Source organism: Emys orbicularis, chromosome 14, assembly GCF_028017835.1.
Source record: "Emys orbicularis isolate rEmyOrb1 chromosome 14, rEmyOrb1.hap1, whole genome shotgun sequence".
NCBI classification, from domain to species: domain Eukaryota; kingdom Metazoa; phylum Chordata; order Testudines; family Emydidae; genus Emys; species Emys orbicularis.
Genome location: NC_088696.1, coordinates 26,238,759 through 26,266,648, shown reverse-complemented (window position 1 = coordinate 26,266,648; position 27,890 = coordinate 26,238,759). Strand labels below are relative to the sequence as shown.

At 42.6% G+C, this 27,890-nt stretch overlaps 1 protein-coding gene across 1 annotated transcript in view; it reads left to right on the top strand.

Moving 5' to 3' along the window:
* The first annotated feature begins 8,391 nt into the window (after positions 1-8,391).
* Positions 8,392-27,890, top strand: part of SIAH1 (siah E3 ubiquitin protein ligase 1) — a 38,583-nt gene continuing 19,084 nt past the window's right edge. Inside the window, exon 1 of the mRNA XM_065416419.1 lies at positions 8,392-8,459. The gene's annotated coding sequence lies outside the window, so the exon portion shown is untranslated. The remainder of the gene's footprint in view (positions 8,460-27,890) is intronic.

The window sequence follows — 27,890 nt, the reverse complement described above, 5'->3', positions numbered from 1 at the left end:
AGAGGATTGCATCGATTTAACTACATCGGTTTCAAAATTGATTTAAATAAAACAGTACAACCTTTTTTGTGCATAAAATAAAGCATTAATGTAGGGCCTATATCCTTTGCCTGTAATGGCCTTAATTTGGGACCTGATCTGTAGTCCCAGATTCATGCAGACACCCACGTAAATATTTGCTTGTACAGATCAATTGCAGGATGAAGACCCTTGGCACAGGGATCTTTTAATGGATTTTCGACATCGCACTTAGGAGTGCTGTCATATAATTAGCAATTTGGAGCAACTAACATGTTTACAACTCATGAATGTTATAAATTTTTGCCTTAACAGAATTGAAAACCAAGGGTAAGCGTACACAGTAAATGAAGCTGTAATTATAATGCAGGTAGGCATATCTGTGCTAGCTTTAATCTAGCTAGCACAGGTAATAATAGCAGTGAAGATGCAGTGGGACAGGCTTCAGCTCAGGCTAGCTGCCCCAGTACAAGCCTGCCAGGGACATATTCAGGGTATGTATGTAGCCTGTATGACAATCATTTGCTGTGTAGCGGTACCTGATAACAGAAAACAAGTCAATAATTAAAGTGAGACAATAAGAGGTGCAGAACAAGTGCAGAGTCTGCAAGGGGGACAGGGCTAGTGACCTGAAGTCATATGGGACTCTCTGTGAACATCAGCACAGGAAGGCTCAGCACTTTTTGAGGCAAACTAATGGGCCACGTCCATGTGATAAGAACCCAATGGCACAGCAGGACTGGGGACACAAAACCATCATTTTTCAGAGTAGCAGCCGTGTTAGTCTGTATCAGCAAAAAGAACAGGAGTACTTGTGGCACCTTAGAGACTAACAAATTTATTTGAGCATAAGCTTTTGTGGGCTACAGCCCACTTCATCGGATGCATAAAATGGAACATACAGTAAGAAAATATTTATACCTACAGAAAACATGAAAAGGTGGAAGTATCCATACCAACTGTAAGAGGCTAATTAATTAAGAGAAGCAATTATCAGCAGGGGAGAAAAACTTTTGAAGTGATAATCAAGATGGCCCATTTCGGACAGTTGACACAAAGGTGTGAGGATATTTTAACATGGGGAAATAGATTAGTGTAATGACCGAGCCATTCCCAGTCTCTGATCAAACCTAAGTTAATGGTATCTAGTTTGCATATTAATTCAAGTTCAGCAGCTTCTCATTGGAGTCTGTTTTTGAAGCGTTTCTGTTGCAAAATTGCCACCTTAACGTCTGTCACTGTGTGGTTAGAGAGGTTGAAGTGTTCGCCTACTGGTTTTTGAATGTTATGATTCCTGATGTCAGATTTGTGTCCATTTATTCTTTTGTGTAGAGACTGTCCGGTTTGGCCAATGTACATGGCAGAGGGGCATTGCTGGCACATAATGGCATATATCACATTGGTAGCCGTGCAGGTGAATGAGCCCCTGATGGCGTGGCTGATGTGATTAGGTCCTATGATGGTGTCACTTGAATAGATATGTGGACAGAGTTGGCAGCGGGGTTTGTTGCAAGGATAGGTTCCTGGGTTAGTGTTTTTGTTGTATGGTGTGTGGTTGCTGGTGAGTATTTGCTTCAGGTTGGGGGGTTGTCTGTAAGCGAGGACAGGTCTGTCTCCCAAGATCTGCGAGAGTGAGGGATCATCTTTCAGGATAGGTTGTCAAGACACCCAGTGGCAGAAACAACTTTTCAGCCCCACCTGGGATCTGAGAGAGCGGGGCTGATGCAGAATAGGTGACAAGGCTGCCCTTCGTGGGCTCCACTGCCTAATAGGGGATAAAAAACAACACACATGGGCATGGGGGGACCCTCTGGGAATTGGAGGGACCTGCTGTAGTCCCAGGTGCGCACTCTGCAGAGCTCTGGGTGACCCCTGTTTTGGGGGCTGTTGGGGACACGAGGTTCGGAGTATTTGGGGGGCTGCCTGAGGTCCTGGGGGGCCCGAGTGTTGGGGTGCCGCTGGAGTGACAAGGTGCCCGTGAGTGTCGGACTCGTGGGATCACCGGCCCGCGATGAGGTCACTAGCGAACTCCCGGAGGCTGGCGGGGCCTGAGAAGCCGGCGGGCTGGGTGCGCGTGCGCGTGCGCGGAGGCTGCTACCGGGTGCGCGCCTCCGCCGCCCGCGTCGGGAACTGGGAGCGCGCGTCGCTGGCGGACTGTGCATCGCGGCCGGCGCGCTCCCGTGCGTGGCGGTGTCTCCTCGGCCGGCGGCGGGCGGGAGGGAAGGAAGGAGCGAGCGGTTGGTTTGTCGGGCCGGGCCACAGCCGTGTCGGCGAGAGCCTCGTAGCGAGTCGCCCCGCAGCCGGGACGGTAAGGGGGAGCCAGGCCGCTTGCAGCGTGGTCCCGCCCAGCGCCCACAGGTGAGCGGGGAGGGAGACCGGCCGGGCGGCCGCTGAGGGGAAGGGAACTCTCGCGGCGGCCTTCCCCTCCTCAGTCCCCGCCCGGGCGGCCCCCGCGGAAGGCTGGTGGGCGCCGCGCCCGGGAGAGGCCCCGTCCGAGCCCCAGGGGCGGGAGAGTCGCTGCGGCTGCAGAGGAGACTCGGGACAAGGCCCCGCCGCGGCCTAAGCCCAGCCTCGGCGCCCGGCTTCCTCTTCCCGGGAGTAGCCGGCCCGACGGGCCCCAGGCTCCGGCTGCGAGGGGCAAGGGGAGCCTCGGGCGCGGCGCTGAAGGACGAGCCTGGCCGGGGTCCCCCTTCCAGCGCCAGGCCGGAGTCTCCGTGGCTGGGGAAAGCGAGCCCGTGCCGAGTTCGGCTCTGGGGTCCGGGCGGCTGCCTGTGTGCCTGGGGAAGGCGAGCTCGCCTCTGTCGCCAGTCCGAGGCAGCCTGGAGCTCGCCTGATGGCTGCGGACGAAGGGGTTTGTTTTGAAGCCCTGTGTGGGCCCCCGGGGCACGGTGGAGGCGCCGCTCCGCCTCCGGGGCTGCCCCTTTGTGAGCCCGGCCTCGTTGACTCGTGCGCTTTGTGTCTGTGTTGCGGGAGTGGGGCCGAGTTCGGAGCTCGCAGCCGGCATGGCGAAGGTCAGCAGAGCCGCAGCGTGTCTGGGAGCGAGAGGACTTGGGTGTGTGGGAGAGCTGCTAAGCCCCGTCTCAGGGGGTCTCAGTGAAACCAAAGGCTGGGGAACCTCTGCCCCCTCCCATCACCCACTCCCCCATGGATCCCGCTCAGATGGGCTTCTGTGGAAGACAGGATACTGGACTAGTTGGGCCAATGATCTGATCCCGTATGGCAATTCCTGTGAGACCCAATGTCTCCATTCTCTTATCTCCCCTTCCTCCCCTGGGAGGAAGACGGGAGTTCTGCTTATCCCTTCCATCACTCTGCCCTTCCTCCCTATGGTCCCAGCAACCCAAAGCTGGAGCTCCGCTGCTTTACTCTTCCATTTCTCCCCACTCCTCTACAGTTTAAATTAGCACTGTCTAGTTTGCAGTGATATATTATTACGGTTAGTAGTAATGAACAAAATATAATCACTCATCAAACACAGGGGAAGAGAGTCTCCTCTTAGAGCAGTGTACAGAGTAAAAATACAAAAACGAAAGGTGGGAGAAACAGTTCTTTTGCATAATAGGCAAACATCTTATGAATTACTTTGTTGCTGTTTATTTAAAGATAAATATGCTAAACTACTCTTCCCACACCCTCCTTCCACAATCCAGTCCTCTCTACCAAATTCCCTGTTTTAGTGTACTTATCTCTTTCCTCACATGAGCAGTTCACTCATGAGCTAAAAAGAACAGGAGTACTTGTGGCACCTTAGAGACTAACAAATTTGAGCATAAGCTTTCGTGGGCTACAGCCCACTTCATCGGATGCATAGAATGGAACATACAATAAGTGTGTGTGTGTGTGTGTGTGTGTGTGTGTGTGTGTGTATATATATATATATATATATATATATATACACACACACACACATATACACACACACACACATACATACATAGAAGATGCCATACCAGCTCTAAGAGGCTAATTAATTGAGATGACCTATTATCAGCAGGAAAAAAACTTTTGTAGTGATAATTAAGATGGTCAATTACAGACAGTTGACAAGAGGTGTAAGGATAGTTATCATAAGGAAATAGATTCAAGTAGTGTAATGACTCAGCCATTCCCAGTCTCTATTCAAGCCAGAGTTAATGGTATCTAATTTGCAAATCAATTCAAGCTCAGCAGTTTCTCCTTGGAGTCTGTTTTTGAAGTTTTTCTGTTGCAAAATTGTCACCTTCAGGTCTGTTACTGACCTCTCTGGCCACTCAGTAACAGAGGGTCTTAACTGGGTGCAGCCAAATAATCTCCCCAGCATATACTATATTACAACACAATCAGTAGAATACATGCCACACAAACAACACTGGGTAGTCATGTTTTCAGGTAATAGCACAGGTTTACCTGACCTGTCATTCAGTTAGCACACACTTCTCAGTGGCAAAAGAGCTTTTCATTCAATGATTTGGGGCATTTCATACCTTATTGAAATTTACCTACGGATATACTGTCAACATTTTTGAAGTGTTTTTAGTGTAAAACAAATAGCTTCAATGCCAAAATAGCACTGATACATAATTTGCTCTTTTACAGTGCCTTATCTGTAGTAACTCCTGAATTCTAATCCAGACTGCACTGATTTTCTGTATGGCTTTGGGCAAGTCATTTCAACTGCGTGCCTCATTACCATTATCTGTAAAATGGGGATTCTTAACCATCTCACTATGATGTTGTGAGGACTGGTTAATATTACTAAAGTGCTTTTATCATATAAAGAGCTAAATAAGTACAATTAACCCGGGATACATGCACTTTGTTTTCTTGCAGTTGGTGATGTAGGTGGGGGAGGTGGTGTATGTCTGTGGTGGTATCACAGCATTCATCACAGTTCTGAGAATTGAATATAGAATTTAAAATTACTTTATTTCCCCAGTGAAAAATTGTTTAGTGTGAAAACTGCAGAATCTAGCACACTTTGTTTTTCTATATCTGGAATTGTATCAAACATTTATAATACATATTTCTGTGTAGTAAAACTGGTGCAAAATATATGTAAGCAAGTACATTTTAAAACAATAGCTGACCATTTCCTCCTTTTGTCTGTCTGATCTGAGGTCGCAATTCTGTATATTTTCCTGTATTAGTTGATGACCATGTGAATACACACAGCAAAGCAAGCAGAGTGCAGCACCTTGCATTACTTAAGCTATTGGTGATGTCATCTGCTCTTGAAAGACAACAGAACTTTGAACTACGGTCTTTGGTGTTGGCAAGTATAAAGCCTTTCAGTTCACCTTTAAAGGTCTGCTCTGGCATTTATTGTGCATTATACTCAATGAATTTTACGATTATACAAGGGATCCTAAATCAGACCCTAATACTGCAGTATGTGACTGCAACAGATTTTCAAATGAGTCGGTTTAAGTGTTGGGTTTTGAACACTGTGTACTAAATTGTGGATATTCCTAAAAGGAAGAATGTTTGAGTGGCATTTACATACTGTTTATGATGTATTTTCAAACAGCTGCATTCAGAAGAGGGGCTTCAGAATTACGAAAGAAATGTCCATGTTAAGTGTGATTAATGTACAGACTGTCTAGAGAGTTAAATGATTTTGATTTACAAGGATGATTTTTAAAACTTGCTATTGAATTGTAAAGGAGAAAAAAACTTCAGAGTAAATTACTTAACATAATTTCCTGTGGAAGGTGCCTCGCTTGATAATGTAGGTATGTTGAAATGCTTATCTTTATTGTTCCCATTTACTATAAATCACAATCTTTGCTTCTGTATTTAGAGGAAGTTCTCTATTAGCTTTACTATGGTAAGCTCCTTTTTTATAAATCTCATTATAATTTGCTGTAGGGTGAAACTTGATATAAGGTCTTGATTTGAAAGGGAATTTTAAAATAAATTTATCAGCATTTGTATGCTTTGCCTGTTTTTATAGCTAAAAAATAGCGTAACTTTTAAAGTGCAATGCTTAATCATTATTCTCTATTAATAGATTAACATTTTGAAAAGGTAGAATAGTGAAGTTTGTAGTCTTTTACAAGTTATTGCCCACTGAGACACTGGGGGTGCAAAGTCCTGCAGGCTAAGGTCATTCAATCAGTGCAATGAACCTCAAATTAAATGTCTGCTTAGGCCTTAAGATGGTAGATTGTCATGGCTTCATTGTGACTTTCCTATTTAGCAAAACATTCTGATTTATATTTTCCCCAAGTGGCTGCAATTCTGAAATCTTTTGAAAAAACATGGCATTTGGAAAGTTTACAAAAATGAAGTTTTTAAAAAAGTGCTAATAAGAATAATCAGGAACAAACTAACACATGCAAATGTATTGTGGCGATGTTTTTCTATAGGTACACTTGAAATCTGATGTATAACTTGTTACTAAGGCCTTGGTCTTGCCATGAGTTCTGTGCGAGTGGAGCCCCATTAACTTCAGTGGAGATCTACACAGGCACAGGGATACACAGGGGTATACCTGCATAGAATTCGATATAGGATTGGGGGCAGATTCCTTGTCTAAACACAAGTTGCACTAGTTTAAATCAATTTAAAAGTCAGTTTTAGTTAAGCAAGTGCAACTTTCGTGTGTAGGCAGGGCCCTAATATTTTCTTTCTCCCCTCATCCTTAAAGTATGATTCTTTTCTGATCAGTAGCTGTAAAAATGGCGTCTTACTCAACAGTTTTGCTCTTTGTATGTATTCAGAGACACACCTGCTTATTTTTAGTTACCAAAATATGATTTTAAAACTTTTTATTCCTTATAGCACTACAGACCCAACATAGGTGAGAGCTAGATTCTGTTCCTTCTTCTGCATCAACAGAATTGTTTATAACACTGTTTTTCAATCTTTTTTCATTTGTGGACCCCTAAACACTTCGAATGGAGGTGCGGACCCCTTTGGAAATTTTAGACAATCTGTGGGCCCCCAAGGGTCTGCAGACCACAGGTTGACAACCACTGTTCTGTGGTAATGGCAACCTTTTGTGGACCCCTTAGACATAGTCTGTTGACCTCATGTTGAAAACCGTGGGTTTATAGCATTCTAATCACTTACATCTGTGCAACATTGATGGCAATGGGGTTACACAAAATGAATATCAGTTACACAGGTGTGATTGAGGGGATAGTCTGGCTGGCAGAACAGGTTGAGTTTGTAGGGCTGACAGAAGAAACATTGTTTTACTTGTAAAATGAGCATGTTTGGTACATGACTGATGCCATTTTCAGTCACTTTTGAGTGCAAAACTTCCAAGTAAGTTGTAATGTCCTTATAATTACAAAAAAAAAAAAAAAAAAAAAATCAACCGCCCTCCCCCCCCAACTGTTAAACATCCTTCTAGGTTCCAAATTCAAGGACTCAGAAGTTAGAAAATGCAGAATTTATAATGCTCGTACAGCTTTAATTCTGTCAGTTTTCCTGAGCAATGCAAGAGGGAAGTGAAATGGTGATTTTTTAACAGTTTATAATTTGGCTAAATCTGAACAAAATATCCTGGGACAAAGAAAATACACTTCTCTAACCCAAGGGCTTTCTCCTCGCTGAATTTGAAAGGCCACCCTCAAACAATGGAACCTGTTCTTAGAACTTCACAAAAAGGGTCAGACGAATCTTTGAAAAGTGTTAGCCTATATAAAGAGGTTGCTACCAGCACTCCCTAAAATAAAGATGGTAAATTGCCAGACCTGTAATCTGAAGGTTTTTTTTAATCTTCAGGGCAGATACAAGACAGTTGATGAAGGAGGATATTGTAAACTTCTTCCAGTTTTCCTCATCCATGACTTAGCGAGACCATTATTAGGCCTGAGTATAGTTCAACGCTCATGTCCATTTGGGTGTTAGCTTCTCTTCTGGGCAAGTGGAATGCCAGTCAACAACAATTATATTGTGGAAACGGTTTACTTTAACAATAGGACTGAGACTGCCAACTCACTTTGCATAGGCCATCAGACAGCAGTGACTTTTGGTTACTACCAAAGTGGGCTAGATTTGAATATATGATCTAAAATGGTTAGAGTTCAGTGTTCTCATTATCAATATCCTGAGCCTTCAGTCCCTCAGAACTCTGTTTCTATCTTGTGTACTTACTGTAGTACTGAGCATGCTGTATCACTAATATATTTGAACATCCCTGTGAGGCAGGCCATACTATTCCCAGTTTTCAGAGGGAGAACTGAGGCACACTGACTTGTCCAAGGTCACACAGAAAATTTGTGGGCGAGTAGGGACATGAACCCAGGTTGTCCGAGTCCCAGACTAGCACCCTAAAGACTGAATCATCCTTACCAATGATCTTATTATTTTTTTAGGTTTCAAGGAATCCTGAAACTTTTTGTGTAATGTGGTTGTCTAAGGAGTCAACAGTCCAGTCTGTTTTTGTTTGCTGTACCTCAGGGTGATATTCTTGGCTAAAGACCACTAAAGCAATCCCTGTTATTTATGAGGTAAAGCCCCATTTATTTTCATGAATATAATTCATAAAAAGCATGCTCTGCAGGCCAGTAGGCACTAGAAGCACTGCAAGTTAGCACATTTAGCACTAGTGAACAGAAAATCAGGGAGAGTTACATGTGAGTAATCTCTTCTGAGTTAAAGAGCAGCACTGATGTATACGTAGAAAGTGTTAAGAAATGAAATGCTTAGGAATTTAAGATGATCAGGGATGTAGGAATACCAATAAACTCTCTTATGGCAAGAGCATATATTATTATAATGAATTGAGAGCACTTCAGTGCTCTTTTGTTTTACTTGTAGCATATCAGCAAAATGTAAATAGTCTAGTATTTCATTTAATGGAGAGTAAACAAACATTCCACATCAAATTCCAAAACTTCTTTCATCTATTTAAAATAATATATATTTTTAAATGTTCCAGCAACTTCAAAACGACCATTTTAAATGTGGGCTTGCATCTTGTTCTTACGTCACTATGTGATTTATCATTGTGTCCTTCAGGGACATGTTACAATTAAAATAAGGAACACACAGGTTTTTGCAAAGGAACTATTTATACACACATGCTCATTCTTTTTGAAAGCAGAAGAGTTACAGATCTATAGAAAAAATAAACACTTGTCTCCCTCAGTTTCCTCACCAGTCCTGGGAGTCTTTTGGTCAGAGGTCTGTCTTCATTCAGGTTAGGTGGAGAGTTCCTTGAGCCATGTTAGTCTTTGTCAGTATGGTCCTCCAGGTTTTTAGCAGTGGGCCTAAGTTGATAATTGTGGTCACTTGGTAGCAATACTTGTGTGTTTGGACTGCTGCTTTTCTATTATGAAGCACTCCCATAAAAAAGGGGATTAAAAAAGCAAGATCTCTATCAAAACCTGGCCTAGTTCCATTCCCTCTAAACAAATACCAGCCTGTTGTGAGGGATCCAACTGCTGAGTCCTGTGTGCTGCTAAGCTCCCTGGGTCTGGGTAGTGACTGATGACTATTCTTAGGTCTTGGATACTCAGGCGCATGTTGCAGGTCTGATAACCTGTCTTGGCAGTGGAGACTCTGCAGTCTAGCTGCCTAGATTTTGGAACCAGTGCTTTAGCCCTCATTTGTTTATGCATAATCTCACCAGAGCGCCACCCTTGTGGTTTAACCCTTAATAGACCGTTGACAGATAAAATAAGGAATATAGGCTTTGTACCAGAACTTAAACATACACACACTCTTCACTTTTTGGCTACGTCTATACTGCACACCTGTGGCAGCGGCATGTAGTATACCTGTAGCTATACATCACAGCAAAAAGAATACTGTCTCCACACTGCTGTGTGTAGCTCCATGTATCAGTGAAAGGCTCTGCAGAAGATAGTCGGGAATGGCTTCAGGAACTCCTCACTACTGAAACGTTTCATTGCAGTGAGAAAAGGCTGTGGCGGGGGGAGGCCTTTCCCAACTGCCTCCCCATTCCCTGAGCCTTTTTTCCACTGTCAGAGTCATTCCCTGTGGTGTGGAAGAGCTCCAGCAGTGGGGAGGCAGTGTAGTTGGGAGTAGCATGGCTTAGGCGAGTCAAGAATCATGTCATCCTTCAGATGGGTCTTTGCTCATCTAAGCCTTGCCTCACAGTCTGCACTGCTCTTTATGACCATAGTACGAGGCCTACTTGGGTATACACTACATGCCCCCGAAAGAAGTGTGCAATGTAGATGCACCCTTTGATAGCACACAAAATATGTAGATCTATGCATAAAGGGGGAACTCTCGAGGAGTTGGGTGGTATATTACCTCTGCGTTTGGCACTGAGTCTAGCACTGCTGGAGTACTGTCCAATTCTGTTGTGACAGTACCTCCCATAAAGCTTTATGGGAATATGATATAACTGGAATATGTTTTGTGCTGCCTGTCCCATGTAACATATCTCTGTAAAGGTTATGGTCTACTATATCTATTCATCCTATTTGTACACATATATCATTTTGTACTTGAGGTTAAGAATATTGGCTGTATACTTGCTTGATTTCTAAGTAAGCTTTGTGAGGCATTTGGTCAGCTTCTTTAGGAAGGAATTGGCAAAGTTAAGTACCTGATCAGGAAGCACTTGGGGAACAATGCATCTTGGAATGCTCCAATCCACATAAGAAGTCTTCCTGGAGACATACAAGATACCATGTGGACAATGGCTTCTGCCTGTAAAGACTGTGAGTCATGCAGGGACATGTAACTTGCCCAGGTGACTCCAGAACTCCATCTTGGAGCTGGACTTTGCATAGGAGTGAGGAGGGGGGTCTCCACCCACAAGAGAGTGTCTATTTAAACCCGTGGGAGACCCCTCCATTTGGTCTTTAGCTGGCTAAAGAGAGCCTCCCCACCCACCAGGATACTTGGAAGAAACTGGAACAAAGGGGTGTGAGTGATTGCTGGATCCAGGCTAAAAGGAGATTAGTGTGTAAAAGGGAGCATTCTGGAACTGGTGAGGATCTTATCTGTATTCACAGTGATGAGCTCCCAAAATCTGCCCGGAGCCCTGGGGTAGTGGGGGGTTCCAGGGGCTATTTAAAGGGCCGGGGCTCCAGCTGCCTCTGCCGCCCCGGTCCTTTAAAGAACCGCGGGAGCCCCATCGCTTCCCCAGGGCTCCGGAGGCTCTGCAAGGAGAGGGGGAAGCGGGGGAGGGGCCGGGGGAGCCTCGGCCTCCCCTGCTGGGAGCTCAGGCGGGCCAGACAGGACGGTCCCGTGGGCCGGATGTGGCCCGCAGACCGGAGTTTGCCCACCTGCCCACCCCTTTAGGAACTGGTTCTACACCGGCTTCTAAATTTAGCAACCGGTTCTTGCGGACCGGCTCTAGCTCACCACTGTGTATTCAGTGTTTGATTAGACATAGATTTGCGCATTTTGTTTTATTTTGCTTGGTGACTTTGTTCTGTCTGTTACTACTTGGAACCACTTAAATCCTACTTTCTGTATTTAATAAAATCACTTTTTCCTTAATTAATTAACTCAGAGTATGTATTAATACCTGGGGGAGCAAACAACTATGCATATCTCTCTATCAGTGTTATAGAGGGCGAACAATTTGAGTTTACCCTGCATAAGCTTTATACAGGGTAAAATGGATTTATTTGGGGTTAGACCCCATTGGGAGTTGGGCATTTGAGTGCTAAAGACAAGCACACTTCTGTGAGCTGTTTTCAGGTAAACCTGCAGCTTTGGGGCAGGTAATTCAGACCCTGGGTCTTTGTTGGAGCCGACGGGAGTGTCTGGCTCAGCAAGACAGGGTGCTGGAGTCCTGAGCTGGCAGGGAAAGCAGGTGCCAGAAGTAGTCTTGGCACATCAGGTGGCAGCTCCCAGGGGGGTTTCTGTGATCCAACCCGTCACATCTGTATTCAAGAAGACTATAGAGTGGAGAAGGTTCAGAGAAGAGTCACAAAAATGATTGAAGTATTGGAATACATGCTTTACAGCAATAGATTCAAGGAGCTCAATCTATTTTGACTAACAAAGAGAAGGTTAAGTGGTGACCTTGATTACCGTCTATAAGTACCTATATGAGGAACAAATATTTGATAATAGGCTTTTCAGTCTAGCAGATAAACATATAAATCGATCCAATGGCTGCATATTGAAGCTAAACAAACTCAGACTGGAAATGAGGTGTACATTTTAAACAGTGAGGGTAATTAATCATTGGAACAATTTTATTAAGGGTTGTACTAAGTTCTCCATTACTGGCAACGTTTAAATCAAGATTGGAGGTCTTTCTAAAAGATATGCACTAGTTCAAATAGGAATTAATTCAGAAAACTCCAATGTTGTGTGTGATGCAGGAGGTAAAACTAGATTATCACATTGGTCTCTTCTGGCCTTAGACTATATGAGTATCTATATGGCGTTCCCTCCCTCAGAGTCCTCCTCACTTCTGAGAGCCTTTGGTGGTCAATCCAGGTCCCTCTGGCCATTTTACTCCTAGCCGGTCTTCTGGTTCTGGTAATGGTCCCCTCCTCCTTTTCTTCCCCCCACTTGGGCTTGGCTGTGTATTCCAGAATAAAGTAGGGTTATTCTGGAATAACTCCCCATATGGATGTTCTTATTCTGGACTAAGGATGCCGCCTTCTAATTTAGCTAAGATAAACCAGAAAAAGACACTCTTAGGGCTTGTCTACATGGTGCCGCATTGCAGACTGCAGGGCTGTTGTAACAATAGATGCAAAACCTCTAGCCACTTCACCACCACTACTACGATGATGAGTACCCCCCACAACACACCTTTCAAGATACAGGAATGTGCAGGATCCATGGAACAACACATGGTGTACCTCGACCAGTGAATCAAATGCCCTAACACCAACTGTGTGTGAAACTAGTCAATCAATCCCTATGCTCTTCAGTGAACTCCCACAGAAAAATTATAAAAAACCAAAAACACCCTATTACCAGTGGGTGAACACTTTTTTCACAAAATGATCACTCCATATCTGACCTCTCAGTCCTCATCCTCAAAGGAAACCTGCACAACACCTTCAAAAGACGAGCTTAGGAACTTAAATTTGTAACTGCTAGACACCAAAAATCATGGATTCAATAGAGACACTGGTTTTATGTCTCATTAGAGCAGTCTATAACCCACTAACTCTCCTTTGTCCTATGATTGTAGAGGTGTTAATTGCCTGCTTAATTTTGAATGATTTCTTGCAACATGTTTACTCCTTATGCTTAATAATCTGTTCCACCTTGAATTTATCTGTGACACTCTGATTACCTTCCCCAGACCTGAAGAAGAGCGCTATGGAGCTTAACAGGTTAATAGTTCTGTTTGCACTGGTAGTTTGTCCTGTTTCATAATATTGCAGAATTCTCCTTTATCTTAGCTACATGCACTCATTAAAAAGATATTTAGTTGATGATTGGATGGAATTACAGCTCATGGATTGATACTTTAAGTTTTCTCTTAGGAATCCTTATATTTTGCAGTTGTTGCTTCCATATGTCATCACTGTGTAGTGATACTTTGCATTGCAACCAGTGTTATGCCTGACTTTGTGCATGGTAACAGTCTGCTTTTATTTACGGGTATTATTGGGCTAAGTTTGTGATTGGAAGGTCATCCTGATTTAATATCTTACATAGTTCTACTGAATGTGTTCAGTGCATAGAAAAAGTAAATGAACTGTTGTGGGAAGGAATGAACTGTCCATTGTTTGTTTAAAACAAACCCAGACACTTACAATTTTCCCCTATCAGATTTGTCTCAATTTAATAAGTGTCAATTTAATAATTTTTACCAGTTTGTCTCTTAACATAGTGGCATTCCTTAATAATGAGATATACATTTATATGGTATAATGGTCTACCCAGCATTTACACGCAAGGCTACATGTTTTCATATGTCTCATGAAAGGGTGTTTTGATGGAGTTCTTGGTAACAAATTGAGGACTGAAAATGAAATAAGCACAATTTTAGCTGAATTATTATAAGTTTTAAAGTTGCTAACATTTTGGATCAGAATAACTTGAACAGTTTCAAAGCCTGTAGATTTAAATGTTGACCTCCCTTGATTACCCTTTGTTATTGGTATTAGTTTCCAAATCCCAGAGAATGTGCTTCTTACTAAAGCAGATGCTTACATAGGTATGTAATGAAAAAACACATGGATGTAATATATAGTATTACAGATTAATTTGGTTATAAGTAAATCTCAGCATGAATTGTTTTTGTTTTAAAAAGACGCTAGAATTTGGAAGCCAAGTCATACAGGGACCTCTTTCTAGATACGATAGAACCTCAGAGTTATGAACACCCAAGTTACGAACTGACCAGTCAACCCGACACCTCATTTGGAACCAGAAGTACGCAATTAGGCAACATCAGAGACACCCCCCCACCCCACCCCCAAAAAAAGGCAAATACAGTACAATACTGTGTTAAACGTAAACTACTAAAAAAAAATAAAGGGAAGTTTAAAGAAAAGATTCGACAAGGTAAGGAAACTGTTTCTTGTGCTTGTTTCATTTAAATTAAGATGGTTAAAAGCAGCATTTTTCTTCTGCGTAGTAAAGTTTCAAAGCTGCATTAAGTCAGTGTTTAGTTGGACACTTTTGAAAGAACAGCCATAACATTTTGTTCAGTGTTACGAACATTTCAGAGTTCTGAACAACCTCCATTCCGGAGGTGTTTGTAGCTCTGAGGTTCCACTGTATCTCTTGGTAATGTCTTTGTTTCATTTGAGGAATTTCTGAATAATCACATCACAGTTCTTCCAAGAATAGAACACATGACCTAGATAAACATTCATTGCATACATAACTGCTCGTGTAATAAGATTACTACTATGCCTTAGGCATGGGCAAATACTCTATGAATTTTTCCAGGAGATACTGAATAATAATAGGGCAAAAACTAGATATTGATGTATTAGCTATCAAACTACTTGGTTGAGATTTTCTTAAAACATTCTAACCATAGGGTGAAATGAACAGAGTTTTAAGAAGAGTATGCACCAGGGCACAATGGAGATGTCAAATAATGGCAGTGTCCTGACTGAGGTAGTGGGAGAAATACAAGGTGAACGTAGATTTTTTTTTTTTTTTTTTTTTTTTTTTTTTTAAAAACATCAGTGTGCTTGAAGTGTTTCAAAGGAAGTCTCTAATACTTCCATTGAATTTTTGTTTCTGTAAAGAATATAACTGATGCTTTTCAGACCTGATAAATTATAAGGAAAACAAACTGAAAATCACTTGTTTTCCCCTTATTCTCAACCTTCCCCCTGTTTTGGGGGTTGGGGGTGTAAACTGGCATGAATATTGGCATGTAGAATAAGAATATTGGCATGTAGAAATCTCTAAAGGCATTATTATATTTAAACAAACCTTCAGTTTTCATGCTGACTCTTCTGGGAAGCCCAAACTATGTAGTCATGCTTGAGTTTTGAAGGTTTAAAGGTGATCTGTAAAAAGGCACCAGGTGTATTTGGCTTGGGGCCCTTCTTTTGCTCCTTTGTAATGCTCTTTTGAATAACAAGTTACTCTTTCTGATTGTAAGTTCAGGCAGGGTGGTTTGATTTAGATCAGGAAACATTGATTTAAATAATTGATTTTAATCTTGTTTTGCATTTGCAGCTTTTAGTTATTTTCCTAAAGGTTCATTCTCATTGGTTGGAATAACCATTAAAACATGTTGATTAGAAAACTAGTTTAGCCTTTAACAAAATTTGGTACTACTTTTTATAGCTAGGGGTCTATATACCTTTTCAGCAATTACCTAGCTTAACATGCACTTATTCAGTTTCTTAATTTTTACATTTTTATTGTACTATAAAATGGCAAATTACATGCTTACATACTAGATAATTTTTTACTTGGGATTTGTGTCAAGCTGCATTGGCTGGAAATTGGAATTCAATTAAACATGTACAAAACCAGCATTTTAATTTTTTGTATTAGTTAAATAATACTCCCTTAAATGTGCTGGGCACGTCACAAAAAAAGTAAGCATAAAGACATTTTGCATTTAAAATGGATTTATTAAACAAAGTATTAATTGTAGTTAATAAGCTGATGATGTCAAATCAATGTGAGCCAGATTTTTGAAGATATTTACATGCCTAAAAATTGCAGATAGGTGCTTTTGAAAAATGCAGTAGGTATCTATGCAGGGTAGGTGCCTACCTTCCATTAAAATCAATGGGAGTTAAGCACATAACCTGCTTAAGTGCCTAATGGCACTTTCAGAAGCACATATCTGCCTCTTTAGGCGATAAGTATTGTTGCTCTTTTTTGACGAGTGGCTCGTCAATGTTTGGGATCCTGGGGTGATGTGTCAGTTAGGGCTTGGCTACACTCGGGTAGCGCTGTGAAGCGCGAGTGTAGTCGCGCCGCCAGCACTGCGAGAGAGCTCTCGCAGCGCTGTATGTACTCCACCTCTCCGAGGGGAGTAGTTTGCAGCGCTGCGAGTGAGCGTGCAGCACTGCAGGCACTGATTACACTGGCGCTTTATAGTGCAGCAAGTTGCAGCGCTGTACAGCGCCAGTGTAGCCAAAGCCTTAGGTGGAGAAATTGATGATGGGGTCTTCTTTGCAATCTTCTTTTATTTACAAAGAATGCATGTAATCCTGTGCCTTTGAACACAGAAGAATCAAATAGCAGGAAACGTTTTTGTTTTTTTGCTCCCAGCACCAAGAACACTCTTTTCAACCTGCACCTTGACCCAAAAACCTTTCTTCCAGGGTCAGATCTGCGCTTTCAGCTTTCCTTTTTCTGTGTATGTTGTTTGAACACACATGCGCATCTAACTGCTCAGCAAGAACTCCTGGGTGGGTTCATATACTCCTTTTGTCCTGGATGGGGGCTTATCCTTACAGTTATGTTAATTGACGGGTGCAGACAGACCTGTCAATCTCAGATGAGATTTAAACTCATCCTGTATAACAAGGTTTCACACCCTTTATAAGGTTTCACACCCCCCATCTCTGATTTGGCTCATCATCCCGATGAAGCCTAAAATGTTGACACCCAATAACCTATTTCAAACCAAAAGAAAAGGAATAATTTAACAAATAAAATTATATAGGATTAACTGTGTACATATGTACGGTGTCTTTCTTCAAGATGTTTCACCTCACTAATCCAAATTTATTTTTATTCACAACCAGACTCCTGTGGAAATTTCTGCTCCCTGATGGACTTTATTTCAATTGCCAGAGAGGGACCCTCTTGCAATCAGCCCTTGAAAAATGCCTATTGTTTCTGTGGAGTTTGTTGGGTAAAGCAGACCCTGCCTGTTTGAATAGGGGAGTCACTGTTGTAACAACTTTTCCAGCCTCAGTTTTCACAGCCACATTCTCAGATTTGGGGTTGGGCAGCCAAGCTGAAATTCCTTCCCCCAGGCTGTAAGCACTAGCATCTGTGTCCAGTATGAAGAGAGTTTTGAAACATGGATAGGACGGGAAAAGAGCCATTTTCAACTAAAAATGATTTCCCTTTTTACTATTTGCTGTTTGTCAGAAACATTCAACCAATGATCAGTGTTATGCTCATACAAAGCACACGGAATCTTTATAGAGGAAGGTAAATACGCAGCATTTATTGAAAATACAACAGTTAGCATATGCTTTTCAGTCTCACACACACATATACATACACACAGTCTTTCGCCAGCTGATGTTTATAGTTACCAGTCCAGAGTCTGGATCAATCTAGTGGCCAGCCAGATTGGTCGCAGAGGGGAGCAGGGCTCTCTCGGTTGCGATCCGATGCTCCTGGAGTGTGGCAAGACGAACCCAAAGTCCCATGGCCAACCACCCTGTTCTTACAGGTTTTTTTCCTCTGTTGAAGTCTATGGATTTTGCTGTGTCAGTTTGTGACCCGTTACTTCTTAATTGGTGTAAACATTCCAATACACCTCCGAGGGTCATCCTGTCCTTTGTTCTGATTTAATCAATTGTCCTTAGGGGTGCCAGCCTTCACCTCAGGGTCGTCAATTTGCCCTTCATTATGGATGCGCATTGATGATTCTTTGATGTCCTTTAAGTCTCTTCACTCCTTCTTCCTTGATCATCTGGCGATAACAATGGCCTTCACACCTTATCTTTTCCTGATGCGTACATTCCTCATTCACACAAACAGATTGAGAATACAAACAGTAGTATTTTACATCGAGCAAAAAGGCATTGCAAATTAAACCTTGCTAAGTTTTATAATCACCTCTAATCTACTTAACATAGACACAATAGAGAATCCTGTCTCTTACTTACTAAAACCTTAAAACAAAGAAATGTATATTTAACTAGAGTGCCTAATTTGTAATACATATAGGAAACCATAGTAGACATTATAATGTATCCTAAAACAAAAGGGTGACCATAATCAGTCATAAGGATTGTTCTGGTCTGTCATTCCTTTCTGCTATTCAAAAAGGGTGGCTGACAGGATGAAATCAAATCATACATTAATTCTCATAGTACATTATAAAATCCAGCTCCTACATCAGGAATCAGTTGTTCTTTCAGATCCACAACAACTTTATCAGCTAAGGTTCCCCCAAGATCCTGGGTCTCAAAACAGGTTTCCCTTGCTGGAAAGCTACCACAGCATGTAGCTGTTAAAATGGTTTCTGCCCCTAGGGGAAGGATAATTCATTCACTGCATACCACTTGCCTACAAATCATTTGTCTCACGAGCTATATCTTTAAAGGGAATTTCCACAGACTGAATTTGAGAAACACCTTTCCTGGCATTGATTACACAGTTGTTAGCCATAATGAAAACCAAGCCAGTTGTTAGTTTATGCACTGTTTCAGGCACCCAAACTTCTTGCTTGAATTCCAGAGGTCCAATCTTTAAATGCAACTTTGCCAGTTTTTAGATGGGTACCCTTGCTATGGTCACTGTCTCCATTTGAGACCAATTAGGTGGTTCAGTTATGGATCCCTGATTCCCTAGCCTTTTTAGCATGTCTAGTTTAATAACGGATATGCTTATAATAGTGTCCATCATCCCAGTGAATTTTACAGATCCTATTACACAATCAGTCACCAAACTTCCATTATTATTATTCAGCTGCCCAGATTTAAAGTAAAACTGTGGATCTGATTGTCGTACACCTCTACCCCGATATAATGCAACCCGATATAACACAAATTCGAATATAACGCGGTAAAGCAGTGCTCCGGGGGGGCGGGGCTGCGCACTCCAGCGGATCAAAGCAAGTTCGATATTACGCGGTTTCACCTATAACGCAGTAAGATTTTTTTTTTTTTGGCTCCTGAGGACAGTGCTATATCGGGGTACCTCCATGCTTTTCCCTTTGAGCTTGGTGTTCCCCCAGTTTCCTGAACTGGGAAAGAGGCTTCCACTAGATATTTGTGACAATCTTTCTTGGCCTGCCTAAAATTTATAACAGTAATTCTTTTTGTGGCCAGTTTTGTCACAGTATCAGCATTTAACTGAACGGTTTTCTTTAAATCTTTGCATTATTGCCAATGTCCCATGTTTTACGAACAAGATCTATCATTTTTTCCCTAATTATTCAGTAAGGTCATGAATCAAATTTAAAAAACCTCTTTCATCATACATATTAGGCACAGAACTCATGGTGATCAGCTTACATTTTCCTCACTAGTGGTTGCTTCCTCTTCTGGTACACTGTTGCAAGAATCCATTTCTGTGGCAAGTTCAACAGCCTCTTTGGAGCGTCTTTGGCTTCCTTTCTCTGATTTTAATCTGCAAGTCCAGCTGAATATCTATAAAGTGGTCCATCGCCAATTTATCCTGAAAGGCCTTACTGGTATTGGGGTATAAGAGGAACATAAGGTTCTGTAGGTCCTGTGCCACTTTAGGCCGGGTTGTTTCTTTCACTCTCCTCTCTCTTGTGTGCTGTGGCCAGCTCAGATAGATGGCTAGCTCCAAACCATATATCAAGGGCTTGTACCAGGTCTGGATAACTCAGGCCTGGTCTACCCTTAAAATTTAAATCCACAGCTGTGGTGCTCAGCAGTGTGAAAAATCCACACCCGTGAGTGCCGTATCTATGCCAACCTATCTCCCTGTGTAGATGCAGTTAAGTTGATAGAAATATGCTTCAATGGACCTAGCTACTGTTATTCAGGCAGGTGGTGTTCCTCTAGTGACAGAAAAGCTCCCTCCATTGTAGTCCATTGCATTTACAGTATGGGGCAATGCCAGCATAGTTACGACGCCATAGTTATGCTGCTGTAGACATGGCCTCAGTCTCTCTTCTGCAGGTAAGTTCTGCAGCACTGTCAGAGCTGGGCCCACCCAAGTTGGCTGCTAGAAACCCCCCCCTTCTCTCGCTCTTTCTAACCATTCATTTGAGCTGTAATGTTGAATTGAGCCAATAAGCCTCCCAAGGAGCTTTTCCCTCAAAGATAGAGGGCTTTTGCATTATTTGAGCTGGATAGTCTAGCCACTGTGGATTAAATGGGGTAGAAAACTCTGTAAATGTCTGGACTTACCAAGTCCTCTGGCTGGCTCAATTCCACATCCAGTCAGCTGCCTTCTGCTGTGATCCGTGACCATTTCATTTCCTCCTGGAGTGAAATATTCAGAGTCTTAAGTCTTTGCTGCAGCTCATCTTGGTTAGCTAGTTCCAGATTGGCCAAAGTCTCTTTTGTCTCTACTATTTAATGAAAAAACCTGTGGTCAATGGTAGTCAGATTGCTGGTCACCTCATAATCCATTTTACCATTCCTGCCTGGGTGTGTTGCAGCTGGGTTTCCCAATCTGGCCAGGCACTTAGTAGTTGCTGCTCGAGTAGGGTCTCAGCTCAGCCTGCAAGTCCTCTTTGGGTCCTTTCTGGCAAACCTCTAGCAGCTCTTTTAGGTCTTGTCTTAATTTCTTTTGAGAAGTCTCCAGCTCCTACTTTAGATCTTGCTTTAAACCCTTTTGGCCATCTTACATTTCTGTGAGCACTGCTATCATTTGTTCCCTCTTGGTCCAACAAGTGTATCTGCTCACAGTCTCTCTCCTTGGAAACTAAATCCCACACCTGACACTAGCGTTGCCTTCTTTTGACCTGAGTGGCTAGCCAGAGTTTGAGGCCCTGGGATGTTCCAGTTAGGAGGAGAAATTGCTGATAACCAGGTATTTCTTTGTCCAATGTTGTTTATTTAAAGGAATGTCTTTCTGAACAAAGAAGGAATCAAATAGCAGTGAACATTTTCTCTTGCTCCCAGCACCAAGAATACTTTTTTCAGCCTGTACCACTGACACAAAAACCTCTCTCAGCAATGAAACAGCCTTGCAGCCCGAGCCCTGCAGGTCTGAGTCAGTTGGCACAAGCCAGATGCTAGTTTTTTATTTGCTGTGTAGACATACCCTTAGTTTCTCTTTCTCTCTCTCTCTCTCTCTCTCTGTCCCGTCCACCACCACCACCACCAATGCTCGTCAAAAAGTGCTGTTTGTTTTCATGCTCCTTTTGTCCTAAGTGGGGGCTTATCCTTACGGTTACATTAATTGAAGGGTGTCAATCAAATGAGGTTTTAACTCAACCCAAAACAAGGCTTCATTCTGCTCGTAACCGTACCTTTTAAAAGCTGCCCTCGTGTTCTTCAGTTAGATCTCATTCTCTCCTGCCTAAGCTGTCCTGTTTTTTCAACTTTGAATGAGCTAGGTCTGGATGACCTTGAAGACCAGAGAAACAGAAATGGAATGAAACACAGAGGTAGGGTCATGCACTTAGGGTCTAATAATAAGAATTCCTGCTACAAGCTGGAGGCTTATCAGTTGGAAGCCACAGAAGGGGGGAAAGACCTGGGTGTGTTGGTCAATCACAGGATGACGATGAGCCACCAATGTGATGTGGCTGTGAAAACGTCAAATGTGATGTTAGGATGTATCATGTGAGGCATTTCCAATGAGGAGAGAGAAGTATTAATGCCATTGTACAAGGCACTGGTAAGACCTGATCTGGAAGACTGTGTACAGTTCTGGTCACCCATATTAAAAAAAGATGAATTCAAACTGGAACAGGTGCAGAGAAGAGCTATTAGGATGATTAGGGGAATGGAGGACTTATCTGAAGAGCTTGGTTTGTTTAGTCTAGCAAAAAAAAAAGGGGGGGGCTGAGAATGGATATGATTACTCTATAAATACATCAGGGGCGGAGGGTGAAGAGCTATTTGTCCTTTAGCTTAATGTTGGCACAAGAACAAATGGGTATAAATTGGCCACGAACAAATTCAGGCTGAAAAGTAGGTTTCTAACTTTTCGAGGACTGAGATTCTGGACCAGCCTTCCATCCTAGTGGGAGATGAGGGCAAACAACTTAACTTAGTTTTGAGAGCAAGCAGGGCCAAATATGAGTACGATTGTTTAGATCAGGGGTAGGCAACCTGCGGCACGCGAGCTGATTTTCAGTGGCACTCACACTGCCCGGGTCCTGGCCACCAGTTCGGGGGGCTCTGCATTTTGATTTAATTTTAAATGAAGCTTCTTAAACATTTTAAAAACCTTATTTACTTTACATACAACAATCGTTTAGTTATATATTATAGACTTATAGAAAGAGACCTTCTAAAAACGTTAAAATGTATTACTGGCACGTGAAACCTTAAATTAGAGTGAATAAATGAAGACTCGGCACACCACTTCTGAAAGGTTGCCGACCCCTGGTTTAGATATTCTTTTGTGATGGTGGGGGGAAGGGCATGACAGCCCAGGGGGTCCCTTTCGGTTTATGTATTATGTTCCTAAAGTTCATGTTTCAAGGCTTCAGCTAGTCACCTACAGGGATCAGGAAGGGATTTTTCCTCTGCAATGTATTGCAGATTTTTCTTGGTTTCCTTTCTCTGAAGCAACAGAGAAGGCCTTGTCTGGAAATAGGACACTGGAAAGGTTGAGCTGGTGCTTTGAGATGGCACCAAGCATTCTCTGTCTCAGGTGCTTGGCAGTTCTGGTTCTTCCTCACATGCTCAGTGTCCGACTGGTTGCCATATCTGGGGTTTGGTGGGAATTTTCCCTTAGTAAGTGACTTTGGGAGGTTTTCAACTCACTATGCATCATGGGGTGTAGGATACCTGCCAGGATTAACTGGGTATATTTCATTTAATCAGTTCCCTTTAATCTTTTGTGTTGTGAAACTTGGATTGGAGGCTTAGGCACACTCCAACACTGGTAACCCAGAGAATAAGGCATTGGTTATGAAATTATTTTTTTTTTTTTTTAAGTTGTCTCTTGGTACCCCAAAGTCTTATGAGCTTCACCATACAAATCCAATACTTTTCAGTTGATTGCTCTATACCAATGTTTCTTTGAAAGTTAGTTAGAACAGTATTAAAACATCTCATTTGAATTAAAAATAATCTGAACATTTATTAGCAAGTTTTATGTTTATAGCTTTATTTTTGTAGAATGTGTTCTTTAGAGAGTAATTTTAGGGCTTGTCTGCTTTGGGGAGTTATTCAGAAACACCTATCCCTGAATAGTACCATGTGTAGACACTCCTATTCTTGAATAAGAGTACCTTGTTTCTGTTTAGCTTAACCTACCTTCAAATTATCAATTATAGTGTAATAGGTGAGTTCAGCTACACTGCTCAAGTGAATTAGCTACATGTCAAATGGCTAACAATAAAATACAGTAACTCCACTTAACATCTTAGTTATGTTCTTGAAAAATGCAACTTTAAGCGAAATGATGTTAAGCAAATCCAATTTCCCCATAAGAATTAATGGGGTTAGGTTCCAGGGAAATTTTTTTCGCCACACAAAAGACATATATATATATATATATGGGATTTAGACAATTTTTCTGTGTTCTTCTTACACCATGTTTTCAGACACGAAGAGCTCAAAAATGCAAACAGATGAGTTTGCAGCATTCAGAGATCTAAGCACTTTTAACACCAACTCTGAAACACTACTGTGACTACACCTTAAATAATCATTGGTTGAGTGCAGTATTAAATTGTTTGTTTAAAATTATTTAAAATACTGTGTTATATATAAAAAACCACAGTATTTTAAATAATTTTAAACAAACAATTTAATACTGCACTCACCAATGATTATTGTGAAGCTTGGTTGAGGCAGGGGGGTAGTGGAGTTGGGGCATGGAGGCTAGCCCTGTTCCGCCTAGCCGGTGCTCCTGCCAAGGAGCGGGATCGGGGCACGGCGGCTTGCTGGGTGGGCGGAACCGGGCAAGCCCCCATGCCCTAACCCTGTCCCTGGCAGGAGCACCAAGCTGTGGGAGCCAAACGACATTATAAAGGAACATTGGAGGACTTTAAAGGAATATGTTCCGTAATAGGTCAGCGACCTAATAACGAAACAACATTAACCTGGGCAATGTTAAGTGAGGAGTTACTATAAATAAAAATTGATTTTAAGTACACCTCTACCCCGATATAACGCTGTCCTAGGGAGCCAAAAAATCTTACTGCGTTATAGGTGAAACTGCGTTATATCGAACTTGCTTTGATCCGCCGGAGTGCGCAGTCCCGTCCCCCCCGGAGCACTGCTTTACCGCGCTATATCTGAATTTGTGTTATATCGGGGTAGAGGTGTAGTCAGTAGTGTTTCAGAGTTGGTGTTAAAAGTGCTTAGATCTCTGAATGCTGCAAACTCATCTGTTTGCATTTTTGAGCTCTTCGTGTCTAAAAACATGGTGTAAGAAGAACACAGAAAAATTGTCTAAATCCCATAATCTTAAAATCACCGACTTTCTGAATTGATACATTTCTTGTGTCCAAGTAAATGATGGTTTTCGTTAGCAGAACACAGTCCTTGTATTGCAAAAGGCAAAGGTTGGTTCATACTGCATTAAGGAACTCCCTTTTTTTATATTTAACCAACTTTTGTACGCTAAGAAAGTTTGAGTAAGGAGACCATATAGCTCCCTGGCAAATGTTCTGGAAATGACAAGAATTGATGACTTTTGTAGAACTTGGTAATAATTTAAAGGGATGCATATCAGTCACAAGGAGGAAATATATGCCAGGATAATTCCATGACTATTGAAAGTGAATAGGGATTGTTACAATTTTATGTATTGGTCTGACTTTCAGAAGTTTGTGTAACTAATTTGCATATGCAATCTAGAGTCACCACACTTGTTATTCAGGGTCAATTGACTGAAATTTGGCTCTAATAAGTAGACCTGACTGACTTTCTGACTGACTAACTTTTGCTAAGCTTACTCTTCTGTACAAGACTGGAGCGCCTCCACTATATATAAGGCTCCAGACCTTAATTCTGCAGTGTGAAGTTGTTTGATTCTGCAGCACTCTGGTGTGACATGCTACAAACTCTGGCTTCTTTTAAATTAAAACATTGATTTCTTATTAGTTGCATTTGAAAATCAATAATGCAGTTGGTACAGTAGTTTGTGTTGAATTTGATTTATGCTGTTGCCTTATTTTCAGTTTTCAATATGGTGCACTTTTTATCAATCTAATAATAAAAGTTGATAAGGAAGCTGGAGGTTTTGGTGGCTAGGAAGGAGGCAGTTGGACTCCTGGAACCTCTGGAAATGTGGATGAAAGATAAGAATTGTGAGATAAGGACATGCTGATAATTTTATTAGTAATAGCTAATATCCTAAGGTCCTGTCAGCTACTAAATTTAATCATGATTTTATAAGAGACAGGGTCACTTTAACTGGTTACATGTGACACTCTTCAGTTTATGTTCACACAGAAGCTTTTGTGAATCTCCACCTATGATTCTACCTAATTGTGTCACTTCCCCCCCTCCCCCCAGCCTCCTGCATGCCACGAAACAGCTGGAGGGGTGGTACCGGTGGGTGGGAGATACTGGGGGGAGGGGAGCTGATGCGGGGATCCTGACATATTACTACGGCTCTTTGGCAATGTACATTGGTAAATTCTGGCTCCTTCTGAGGCTCAGGTTGGCCACCCCTAACCCAAAGGAAATGCACAGGGTGACAGCAGCAGCCCATAGAGCAAAAGTGCAGTATGATGTCCTGCATAGTGAGCTGGGGAAAAGGACAACTGGCCAAACCAGTTACACAAATATGATGAGGGTGTCTTCTCCACATGACCAAAAAAAAAAAAAAAAGTGTGTTGCACTAGTTTTTGGAAAACAACCATGTGTCAGCCAAGGCAGGATGAAATAGCTGACCTGATTGGTATATAGTTATCCGTTAATAACCAGGTTTTATCCATGAGGTGAACAGAACCACCCAGATTCGGTTACAAGTTATAATTTATGGCCTGTCCATGCTATCTCTAGGTTTGGGCATTAATGTCTTTAGATGAATGGGGAAGTTCATACAACTTAACTGTTGGTTTGGCCTGTCTGGAGACCTGGTAACACTGCCTAGGTTTATACTTTATTCAGATTTTCAAGCTTTTCTTCATAGTCATGAAGGTTAGAAAATTTTAAAAAAATTAAAGTTGTGATTTTGGAGCACAATTATGTGGTAAGGGGAGAGGATGGTGGGTCAATTTCTGAGGCTTCAGATTTGCAGACTACACAGGGCCCTGGAATAATCTCAGTTGAATGCATCTGCATTTTTGGATGAAAAATTTAACTGTGTGGTTGTTTGAAACTGCTGGGATTTCTTATGAAAATAAGGAGAATCGGATAGCTGATGTGAAGAGGAAGGAAGTACTTCCAAAACCTGCTCAACAAATCAGAAACATTCTTTTAGCTCTAGTTAAAATTTTATAGTATTTATTCTGGATTACTATTGACTTTTAGGCCTTGGCTACACTTGCAGCTGTACAGCGCTGTGAGGTAAACCTGTCTTCGTACAGCTGAGTAGGGAAAAGCGCTGCACTCTGTCCACACTGACAGCTGACAGCGCAGTGGCGTGGCCACATTTGCGGCAATTGCAGCGCCATTGGGAGCGGTGCATTATGGGCAGCTATCCCACAGAGCACCTCTTCCCATTCTGGCGTTGTGGGAAGGGGGCGTGGGTGCGGGGGATTCTGGGTCCTGTCCCAACGCCCCGTGATGCATCGCTTCGCATCCCAGAAATCCCTTTGTTTCCGTCCACCTTTGGCGCCATCTTTCAACAGTTTCTGTGCAGCGCGATCTGTCTGCGGGAAATGGAGTCCGAACTGCTGAGGCGTATGCTGACAAGTCTCGCCAGCACGTCACGTTTGGCTGTCGAACTATTCCTTAAGATCCAAAGTGACAGTGAGAGTGAGGAGTCCGATGATGCTATCGAGCCGCGTAACGTGTACGACACGAAATTGCTTGTGGCATTCACGGACATGCTCAGCACCGTGGAACGCCGCTTTTGGGCTCGGGAAACAAGCACTGAGTGGTGGGATCACATCGTCATGGAAGTCTGGGATGATGAGCAGTGGCTGCAGAACTTTCGGATGAGAAAAGCCACTTTCATGGGACTGTGTGAGGAGTTTGCCCCACCCTGCGGCGCAAGGATACGAGATTGAGAGCTGCCCTGCCAGTGGAGAAGCGGGTGGCTATTGCAATCTGGAAGCTGGCAACTCCAGACAGCTACCGGTCGGTCGCAAACCAGTTTGGAGTGGGAAAGTCGACTGTTGGAATCGTGTTGATGCAAGTTTGCAGGGCCATTAATCACATCCTACTCAGAAGAACCGTGACTGTGGGTAACGTGCAGGACATAGTGGATGGCTTTGCACAAATGGGTTTCCTGAACTGTGGAGGGGCGATAGATGGGACGCACATTCCTATTCTGGCACCACCCCACCTAGCATCCGAGTACGTTAATCGGAAGGGGTATTTCTCTGTGGTTCTCCAGGCGCTTGTGGATCACCGTGGGCGTTTCATTGACATTAACGCAGGCTGGCCAGGAAAGGTGCATGACGCACGCATCTTTCGGAACACTTGGCTGTTCAGGAAGCTGCAGGCCGGGACTTTTTTCCCAGAGCGGAAGATCACAGTAGGGGAAGTTGAAATGCCCATTGTGATCCTTGGAGATCCCGCTTACCTGTTAATGCCGTGGCTCATGAAACCCTACACAGGGAGCCTTGACAGCAGCAA